The following is a 9155-nucleotide window of genomic DNA, read 5'->3' as shown; positions in this document are numbered from 1 at the left end:
GTTCGCACCCCTGTTATTCACACGCCAGTAATCCAGTCGACCGCCTCCGGGCACCGAGACGTAGGGCTGTTACTTCCTCCGCGAAGGGCCTGAACTCGTACATCTTGGTGTGTTTACAACTTCCCAATAGCTGAGATCTAGCCTCTCCATACATACCCCCCTACATCACTGTCAGAGTTAGAACCACGACAGTGTCCCGCTCGGGTACGACCCGAAGTCGGTTCGTTTTTTTTAATTATTCCGCTCGGAAGAAAAAAAAATACTAAACGGACTCCAAAAATTCCGAAATAAATTTTCACGGGCTTCTAAAATCAAGATGCACAAGGTGAACATTTATTTGGGCCCTAAATGCAGTTTTGAAAAACGCACATTTTTCCTAAATTCAAATAAAACACCGAAAAACTCCGAAATAAAATCTTATTTGATATTTTTATTAAATCCTCAGTATTTCTTTATTTTGGGAAAGTCATTTTATTCCCTCTCTCATATTTTTGTAATAGAAATAATTGATGATAAAATAAATAAAATCAAATGATCCTATTCTCAAATTTGAGAGAACTCAAATATGAAAAATAACGAAATCCCCAACTCTCTCCGTGGGTCATTGAGTTGCGTAGAATTTCTATGATCAACCAAAATGCAAAATAAAATATGATATGCATGATGATCTAATGTATAACATTCCAAATTGAAAATTTGGGATGTTACACTCGTTTTGTGGACAGTATGACGGACAACCTAAGGCCTACTTGTTTGGAGGCAACTGATGTGGCAAACGCGATGCTGGACGGTTAGTTTTTGCCTCTTGCAGATATCTTATACTTTGGTGATCCTGTACAGCTGGTCATTACTGCACCCAAACAAACTATAATTACACAAGCTGTAACATGAATAACAATTGTTTTGTTCAGGTAGTGATGCCATTCTCCTTGGTGTTGAGACTCTCCGTGGGTTGTATACAGTTGAGACTATTTCAATAGTATGCAGAATTGGTGCTGAGGTGAACTTTCTTTTGGAGGTCTATGTTCTCTTGATAAACACGGGCCTGTTTGGGAGGGTATTTATTGATAGGTTCCCTTTTGTAGCTCAAATCAAACTTCAATACTAAAATATTACAAATAAATACTATTCTTCCGAACAGCCCCTAAATGTGTTCTCAACAAGTATATCTTTGGCACTCTAATGTAATCTAATGGAAATTCACTCCTTCTTGCCTTTTCTCTCTTCATATTTGGTGATATATTTTCATGAATTGTTTCACAGGCTGAGAAGGTCTTCAACTAGGATTTGTACTTCAAGCGAACCATGAAATACGTGGGAGAACCCATGACCCACTTGGAGTCTATTGCTTCCTCTGCAGTGCGTATTTTGGAACCTTGGATTTTCCAACCTTTTGTTAGTGTTTACAGGGGAACAATTTCTGTCTTAAATAGTTCACTACCTATTTGCTAGGTGCGGGCTGCTATCAAAGTTAAGGCTTCGGTCATCATTTGCTTCACCTCATCGACAGGAGAAAAAGAGTATTTCTTCTTATAGGCGCTTCACCTCATCTTGTAGTTTAATGGAAATTGATTCATATATTATGCCGTATCGAGTATCTGCAGGCTAATTGCCAAGTAGATGTCCACCATGCCGTTCCTCGTCCAAAAAGAAATCAATTGAAGTGGAGCTTCACAAGCGCATTTGAAGTATGTGAACAACCTGTTTCCTTGTAACCTTTTTAGTACCTCCTTCTGTGTGTGCTATATCTAGGTAATAATGATTTAGAACTAGCATGCTGATCTTCAAACTTTGAAAGATAAGTTCAGGCTATAGTTTTTGTTAATGACAAATCTAACACTGAACCTTGCACAATCGTGCAACTCAATATAGAGGAATAATATACAAGTATTTGCCATGTAATGCTAGAAAATTCATTTAGCATTTAACCTTCATGGTTTTGCCTTGATGATACTAGTGTCAAAAATGCTCTTATATTTTGGGACAGAGGGAGTATTTAACATCCTTCTTTTCTCTCAGCAAAATATTGATGATATTTATTGCTCCTTTATTTTTACTTGGTGCATAATTCTTACTACCTCCGTTTCAGTTTATAAGGGATGCCTGTATTTCTAGATCATCAGTTTGACCAACGAAATATGTATTATATGCTGAAGTATACCATTGAAATTCGTATTCGAAATAGGTTTTTCATGGTGTACCTTTTGTAGCATAGCTCATATTTCATTGGCCAAATCGTTGATCTGAAAATACGCAGGTGCGTAACAAACTGAAAGATTGGGAGTATGTTGTTCAACTTGACTCGCTAATATACTATAGAATTTACCCTGATGAGAAACAGTGTGGTGTTCAACTAGACTCACTAATTAACATGTATTACCGCGTGTCTTATACATCCGTATCTTGACAAATCTAAGACAAGTAGTTCAGGACGGAGGGAGTACTATAGAATTTTGCCTGATAAGAAACAATACTGCTTATGTTGGACCAAGACTTATATTTGTTTCATTATCTTCCTGCAGGCAAGACAATCACTCATAGTTAGAGGCCTCTTTCCCATGCTTGCGATCCACGTCACCTGGTGAGTTAACCTGCCTTTCATCTGTTGGCTACATTAACCATTCTTTGGTGGTTCTTTTCAATTTTAGAATACATGACCCAGTATGTGTATAATAAGAAAAATAGGAACTACCTATATAAATATCAACGTCCTTGTTCTGAACATAAAGGAAATAATGGCAGTTGGCATTATTGCATTATTCCCAATATGTGAAAAGTGGATGCTTTTACATACATCAGGCTAGTGAATTAATTCTGCTTTTAGGGTTTTTGCTTGTATCATGTTCTACTTACAAATGAAATAAACACTAGACTGCAGTTCACTTTCGAACTGTTGGCAAGTCATCATAAGCTTGGTTAATTAGTACATTATTTTGAACTTGACTGGTGGTAGGCTGGTATGTTTATTCTATATAATATAAACGCAATACTTGAGCATATAAGCTGGTGTGCACCCGTGAGGCTGATGTTTGGAGGTTTCATCTTGCATCCGCCTTGAATTATTTGATAGCTAGAATTCCTTGATTTGTACCCAAAAAGTAAGAAGCTTGGTTTGCCTGGTGATTTGTACTGACATTGTTTCTCTGCCCTGCAGGCTGAATCTACTAGCACTAGAAATGAATTAGTGTTGAAGGTTTCTCTTGACCACGACAAAGCATCCGATGTGATCAAGTCGCATGGCTTACCTTAGCCAGAATTTCTGTAAGAATGTTTCTCATGTTACATGCCTTGCTTTCTCTAGTAAGTAGAACAAGAATACTGTGCCTACAAACTTGTGGGTATTGATGAAGATAATCACTTAATCAACCTCTAACTAACTTTCTATTTTCAGGAACGAAGATCTGGATCACTCTCGCCCCTCTAGAGAAATCAGTTTACTCATTCAAGTTCTGGAAATTCTTTATAGCCTTTTGAGTTTACTTCGGTCTTGCATGTATTAGCTTTCTGTTTGTGCCCCTATTTATGTATGTTTCTTGTGTGCAAGTGCTCCATTCTGTGTGTGTGTGGCTGTGTGTGGCTTGACTCTGTGTGTGTGGCTTGACTCTCTGTGTGTGTGTGTGGCTTGACTGTGTGTGTGTGTGGCTTGACTGTGTGTGTGTGACTGTGTGTGGCTTGATTGTGTGTGACTCTGTGTGTGCTTGACTCTGTGTGTGTGTGGCTTGACTGTGTGTGTGACTGTGTGTGGCTTGACTGTGTGTGTGACTGTGTGTGGCTAGACTGTGTGTGTGACTCTGTGTGCTTGACTCTCTGCGTGTGTGACTCTGTGTGAATGTTGCATTTGCTTGATGGTGTGGCCTGTATGCTTGAATGATGATTGGTGTGGTTTAACACTGCCTTTGCCGGTCCCAAGCCCGGATGTGAAAATGTGGAGGGAGCTGCATTTACCTCCTTTGTATTATATATATATATATATATATATATATATATTCACCTTCTAAATTTTGTGGCTGATGGCATTCTAGTTTACTTAGATGGTTAGCTTGTTAATTAGTTTTGTGCATGCAAGACTTGAAATCTAGCTGATGTAGTGTTTAGTTTCTGTGCATGATAAATGGTTTTGTTGTGCACCTTTTTAAAGATGTGACCCATTTTCCCCTCTATTTTCCTCTTTTGGATGTTAACTAGCATTTGCTGTGTTTCTGAATTGATTATCTGTTGTAAGATATGGTTAGCATATATAGTTCAGAGATAAATGTCTTTGTTTGCAGCAGTACATTTTATTCATTCCAATGGTGATTTTACTACTGGTTTTTGTGTGTTGGAACTCTTGCGGAAGTTATGTGTACCTCAGTACCAATGTATATCTATTTCAGTGTCATTTTGTACTATAACATCACTGAAGCCAGTGGTATATTTGAGATGAGTGATGTGATAGATTGTACCAGACATGCGGCTGCAGGAGCTCATTGTATGAGTATGCGCCCCGTGGCCGCAATTATCTAGTTACTTTAACAGGACTAGCTAGTTAATTTTGAACAATCAGGTAGTTTAGAATATGCAGTTTTACTTGTATTCAGGAATGGAGCTTCTTCACTTCCTAGATGCAACAGGCTGTCCATGTTGTGTGGTTAGTTTCTTTGATCCACCTTTATTTTCATTTCAGCAGGTTGTCCATGTTGTGTGTTCCGTATGGATTAGACGCCGTATGACTACTTTGTCTTCGATGCCGCGGCCCCTCATTGGGTCTTTAGTACTTCTTCCGTGTGTTCAATTTTTAATCCCCATTACGTATGATGCTCTTTGTTTCTGTGTAATTTGAACCTTTGGTTGTGCTCTTGTGAGTTGTGAGCGGTGTCTCTGCTCGTGTGTACACACATGATTTGAACCGTGATTTTGAGCTGTGATTCTGCTAGTGAAGCAAGCATGATTTCAACGGTGTTTCCATGTGATTTTAACTATGTCTGTGTTATGATCTTATGAAGAACATTGTGTGAATATTTATTGCCAATTGTGTGTCGTGCCAATACTGCCCTTGGTTGATTTTGTGGCTTGTTGCTTAGCTAAATAATTGGTTGTGGTGTTTGCTAATTTTTTTGTGTTTAGTAGTTTTGTAGTTTAACACTGCCTTTGCCGGTCCCAAGCCCGGATAAGAAAATGTGGAGGGGACTGCAGTTAGCTCCTGTGTTTAGAACTTTCATGCTATTCAAATATTTTCAATGAATAGTAGTGAATGAAGTGAGCAGAAGTCACACAATGCGGTGGCAAGCTTTGGAATGCATCCTTTGATAGAAAGGATATAAAAACAATAAAAAACTAAGAATTAAAATATTCTAAAAATAAAAGTCTCAAAAATTTAAAAGATTTTTTTTAAAAATAGAATACTAAAAAATAACATACTCAAAATTATAGAAGATTTGAAATAATAGAAAGACTTAAAACAATAAACATACTTGAAATAATAAATGACTCAAAATTATAAAAAGACTCAAAAGTATAAAAGATTCAGAATAATAGAATGCTTAACAATAAAAAAGAGGCAAAATAAATAAACTAAAAAAAATAAATAAACTCAAAATAATGGAAAGACTCAAAATTATAAAAGTTAAAAAAATGACTCAAAAACATAAAAGAGTCAAAATTATATAAATACTTAAAAACAATAAACAAACTTAAAGTAAAAAACACTCAAAAGACAATAAAAATACTCTAGATTATAAAAGATTCAAAATTATTTATGGCGTACCAAGAATTACCATGCCAACACTAAATTAATTACCTACGACGTTGATAGAAATACAGCGCAAGCATTAGATTGTGCCCGGTCAATACAAATAGGCCAATTTGTGGTGTGTTAGAAAAAGGCAACACCAACACTAACTAAATGGGCCAATTTGTGGTGACGTGCAAAATGCCACCACTATTTGAAAAGAATAGTGGTGGCGTTGGTTGAAAATGGTGTTCCACCAACTAAAGTTGTGGCTACCCATTTTTATACTAGTGAGTGCATGTTCCTGTGGTAGCTCCAGGATTGCCAAATTTTCTCAGATAGTTCGTAATGAATTTGCCGAATCAACATGTTCACCCTCATGGGTCCATCTATTTCGGGAATGCCAAATAGACCACATGATCAACACTATCTCTGCTCTATCACCATCCGAGAACATTGGGGCGCTGACAATGCCGCGTGACCAAGTAAGCGAGTGAAGTCGTGGTAGGCAAACCACTTCTGAGCTTCATCCCAAAAGTGTTTGGCGTGTGAACAATAAATCAGTGCATGTATGCATCAGATGCTCGTCCATTGCCAACCAAAGCTTGCATTGACATCTATCATGAATATGTCATCTATGCAATGAGCATTTGGTAGAATTCCTTTAGTCACTCTCCACTAGAAACACTCTGATTTTTGGCACCACCTTTAGTTTCCACCCGACATTACATAACTGTTCATCTATCCTCCATAGCATTCACTCCTTTTGAGTCATTAGAGCCAGGTATGATGACTTCATAGTGTAGACACCCAACTTCTTAAAAGCCCACGCCCCACCTTGCCGTATTGGAATATTGAAAATTACCATCACATCTAGTGGCAGGCATAGGAAGGAAGTATGCCGACCCGTGGGAGAGGGGGGGGGGGAATGAATGTGAGATTTAAAATTTCGTCCGGGAAACTTCAAATCTCTTAGTACACAACGGTGGAAAAGGACTAAATTGATACAAGACCACTATAGAAAACTACCGAAGCAATGCAAGAGCGACTACTGAACATAATCCACATGATCAAAACTTAACCGAGGATAAACAAATGAAGATAAAGTAGGTTAAGAAGAAACCAGTGATGGTCGATGGGGACAGAGAATTTGGTAGACCAGTTCACTCTTCTACAAAAGAGATACATCTGGTTAGAGGGACTTGTGATTGAACACAGAAGATAAGCTCTCTTCGTCCTATTCTCCTCAACAACAAGTTTGTGAAGTTGTGCCGATCATTCATGGTAGATGCTTGAGGCGATCTCCAAACCTTCATAGACTTTGTCTCCGTGAACCACAATTACTCTTGATCACCAAAGAACTTCACACCTAGCCATCTAAAGAGCTGTTAGCTCTCAAGAGTAACATGTGGAGCTACTAAACTTAGATATCTACCATGAGTGGATTTTAAGCTCAAATCTCTTGGAGAGGGGTGCTCTGACAAACTATCAAATTACACGGAGCAGCCAATGATTCATGTTGGAGTGGGTGACTATTTATAGTTGTGGCCTTCCTGAAGGGGAAAATACAATTTTGGACATGACAACTAGCCAATGACCAACTGGCACGTTTCCAACGATCGTATTTCAAACACACCTGACAACTTTACTTGAGGAACAAGTAAGCTGACTCCTCGGCCTGAAGTAAATCTCTCGTAGCCCAAAAGAACGACGTCTCTTCTCTGGCTGACGAGTATTTGCTCGGAACACAAATAGATTTCTCTCAACTTCTCATAGGTTAGCATCAGAGAAACAAAAAAGTTGAACACTATACCCCTCTAGTATGGTGGTCCTATGACTCAAGAAAGATAAAAAAGACCTATGAAAGAAAATACTGCGTCTTTTCTCCATCTTCATTCTTCTTAGTTTAGTAAAAAGACTCGGACCAGGTACCGAAGTATATATATGACTTAAGTTGTATGCATTCGGTGCCCTCAAGTAAAGATAACCCTTACCCCTAACCCCTGGGCAGGCAAAAGATGGAGACAATACTACTGTTGAAGCGCAAGAGTGACAATCCGGTCATCCCTTGCTTTCTCAACTTGAGTAGGAAATTATTGCTTCGTGTCAGCAGTTTCTGGGGGGTTAACTTCGTCAGCATAATCTTCAATGATAATCTTTACTGCAGCACAAGAGATTATCTTTGGAGTTTGTTCGAAACTCCTATCGACTCCAGGGACCTATAATCTCTCTGTGCACTTTCCAACACATTAGTCCCTCACTGTTTCTGTCAATAATCTCCAAAATATAAGGAGGCAAATTATTGCACCAACAGCAGGAAAATCTCACGGATGAACTCATTTTTCCACTTCCAGTTATCAATGTCAATCAGATCGCTGACCAACTGCACCATGGTATTGTCCGACTTGAAAATTGGTTTCATAGATATAGTATCCGAGATCCATTTATCCTCCCACACAGATATTCTGGATCCTTCGCCCACGTGAGTAATCAATCCATCCTTCGATGCTTCCCTCCCTGCAATTATTGCTTGCCACGTCATAGAGGAAGTCGAAGGGGTATTAGCATGCATGAAATCTAAGTCTGGGAAATACCTCCCTTTATGCACTCTTGCACAAAATGAATCAGGGCGGTCAAAATCCGTCATCCATGCTTCCCTTGTTGGGGAACGCAGTAATTTCAAAAAAAATTCCTACGCACACGCAAGATCCATCTAGGTGATTCATAGCAACGAGAGAGGAAGAGTATGTCTACGTACCCTTGTAGACCGAAAGCGGAAGTGTTATGAAACGCGGTTGATGTAGTCGAACGTATTGGCGATCCAACTGATCAAGTACCGAACGCACGACACCTCCGTGATCTGCACATGTTCAGCTCGGTGACGTCCCTCGTACTCTTGATCTAGTTGAGGCCGAGGGAGAGTTTCGTCAGCATGACAACATGATGACGGTGATGATGAAGTTACCGACGCAGGGCTTCGCCTAAGCACTACAACGATATGACTGAGGTGGAAATCTGTGGAGGGGGGCACCGCACACGGCCAAACAAATCAACTTGTGTGTCTATGGGGTGCCCCCTCCCCCATATATAAAGGAGTGGAGGAGGGGAGGGCCGACCCTCATAGGGCGCGCCCAAGGGGGGCAGTCCTACTCCCAGTAGGAGTAGGTTTCCCCCCTTCCTAGTAGGAGTAGGAGAAGAAGGAAGAGGGAGAGAGAGGGAAGGAAAGGGGGGGCGGCCCCCCCCCAATTCGGATTGGGCTTGGGGGGGGGGCTCCACCTGGCTGCCTCCTCCTCCCTCCCACTAAGGCCCAATAAGGCCCATTGACTCCCCGGGGGGTTTCGGTAACCCCCCGGTACTCCGGTAAATGCCCGAACTCATCCGGAACCATTCCGGTGTCCAAACATAGCCTTCCAATATATCGATCTTTATGTATCGACCAATTCGAGAA

The 9155-nt window shown here is 40.0% G+C and overlaps 1 long non-coding RNA gene across 2 annotated transcripts; it reads left to right on the top strand.

The window, feature by feature from the left end:
- Nucleotides 1-644: 644 nt before the first annotated feature.
- On the top strand, nucleotides 645-3662 carry LOC125532117. 2 transcript variants are annotated; one of them, XR_007293744.1, is made up of 8 exons: nucleotides 645-790; nucleotides 912-1000; nucleotides 1264-1359; nucleotides 1453-1520; nucleotides 1605-1688; nucleotides 2523-2581; nucleotides 3155-3261; nucleotides 3392-3662. It is a non-coding gene; the product is annotated as an uncharacterized LOC125532117 (long non-coding RNA). The 2 variants fall into 2 exon arrangements; XR_007293743.1 differs by having other exon boundaries at nucleotides 1453-1688.
- Nucleotides 3663-9155: the final 5493 nt, after the last annotated feature.

The sequence above is a fragment of the Triticum urartu genome, unplaced genomic scaffold (assembly GCF_003073215.2).
Source record: "Triticum urartu cultivar G1812 unplaced genomic scaffold, Tu2.1 TuUngrouped_contig_9108, whole genome shotgun sequence".
Lineage (NCBI taxonomy): Eukaryota > Viridiplantae > Streptophyta > Magnoliopsida > Poales > Poaceae > Triticum > Triticum urartu.
Note: the sequence above shows the minus strand (reverse complement) of the source record. Positions and strands in the feature narration are given on the sequence as shown.